Genomic DNA, 1,665 nt, shown 5'->3' with positions numbered 1-1,665 from the left:
CAACCACTGAGCCACACCCGCCAAGCTACAGTAACATATTTTTAAAATATATTTTTATTTCAGAGAGGAAGGGAGAGGGAGAGAGAGATAGAAACATCAATGATGAAAGATAATCATTGATTGGCTGCCTCCTGCACGCCCCCCACTGGGGATTGAGCCTGCAACCCCAGGCATGTGCTCTTGACAGGAATTGAACCCGAGACCCTTCAATTTACAGGCCGACATTCTATCCAGTAAGCCAAACCAGCTATGGCACAATAACATATTTTTGATGGGGGAAGAACATCTAGAACAGCGGTTCTCAACCTGTGGGTCGCGACCCCTTTGGGGGTCGAACGACCCTTTCACAGGGGTCGCCTAAGACCATCGGAAAACATATATAATTACATATTGTTTTTGTGATTAATCACTATGCTTTAATTATGTTCAATTTGTAACAATGAAATTAGGGGTCACCACAACATGAGGAACTGTATGAAAGGGTCGCGGCCTTAGGAAGGTTGAGAACCACTGATCTAGAAGGAGGCATCCCAAAATGTTAGAAGGTTATCCCTATGTGGTGCACATTTTTAATGATTTTATTTATTTACTACTTATGTTTAATGACTTTATTTACTACTTACTTATATTTTCTATATTTTTTCCTATGAGTATTGTGGGTTGAATTGCATTCCCCTAAAAGATATGTTGAAGTCCTAACCCCCCGCTGGGGGTTGTGAATGTGATCTTATTTGGAAATAGTTGTGTTTTCAGATGTAATTGAAAGTTAAGATGAGTCATACTCGACGAGGGTGGACCCTAATCCAATGTGACAGGCGTCCTTATTAGAAGAGAGGAGACACACGGAGAATGCCATGTGGCGGTGGAGGCTGGGATTGGAGCGCACAGCCAGGGAGCTCCCAGGACTGCCAGCAACACCAGGAACTAGAAGGAGGCAAGGATGGTTCCCCCCAGAGCCTCCAGGGAGTGCATGGCCGGCTGACACCCTGAGCTCAGACTCCCAGCCTCTGAATCCGTAAGAAAATGTATTCCTGTTGTTGTGAGCCACCCGGTTTTCGGTCCTTTGTGATGGCAGCTCTTGGACTTGCCTTACTTGTGTATGAGAAAGCGCCGAAAGATTTTTGTAAAAGGAGGAGGAGGAGGAGAAGCTTGAAGTGTGTCTGTCTGCTCAGGGCTCAGCCTCGATATGCGGACAGACATAAATGCCTCCTTCCTGTCTCCTATGTTCCCTTTGTGCAAATTGTCCTTCCCTCGGTCCTGTCTCCCGTCTTCCCTGGTCAGCTGGGAACTGTGAAGGAGTCCCCTAGCTGGGACAGCCAGCCCCGGGGGCGGGGGCGGGGAGCTGGAGGACCTGGAGGTCAACATCTCCATGCCCTCTGCCCGTGACCAACCCACCACGGCCATTGGTAAGTCCTTCCTGCTGCTTCCAGCACAATTTTCTAAAACACAGGACAGACCATGCCACCCCAAGCCCCTTCACAGATCGCCAGTGGCGCCCAGTTCCTTGGTACGACTTCAAGGCCACTCTCTAGTGCAAGGCAGTTTCCGGTTTATCCCCTAGTCTTCCACCCAGCGAGTCCTGCAGCCCATTCCCCCACACCCCCCACACTCCCCCACACCTCCTACACATCTCCTACACTCCCCCACACTCCTCCACACCCCCCC

At 49.5% G+C, this 1,665-nt stretch overlaps 1 long non-coding RNA gene across 1 annotated transcript in view; it reads left to right on the top strand.

Moving 5' to 3' along the window:
• Nucleotides 1–664: 664 nt before the first annotated feature.
• The window catches only part of LOC106728351, a 2,777-nt gene continuing 1,776 nt past the window's right edge, over nucleotides 665–1,665 (top strand). The window contains exon 1 of the long non-coding RNA XR_001364645.1: nucleotides 665–1,015. This is a non-coding gene — a long non-coding RNA (uncharacterized LOC106728351). The remainder of the gene's footprint in view (nucleotides 1,016–1,665) is intronic.

This window comes from Myotis brandtii, unplaced genomic scaffold, assembly GCF_000412655.1.
Source record: "Myotis brandtii unplaced genomic scaffold, ASM41265v1 scaffold6, whole genome shotgun sequence".
Lineage (NCBI taxonomy): Eukaryota > Metazoa > Chordata > Mammalia > Chiroptera > Vespertilionidae > Myotis > Myotis brandtii.
The sequence above is the reverse complement of the archived record's forward strand: the minus strand, read 5'-3'. Positions and strand labels throughout refer to the sequence as shown.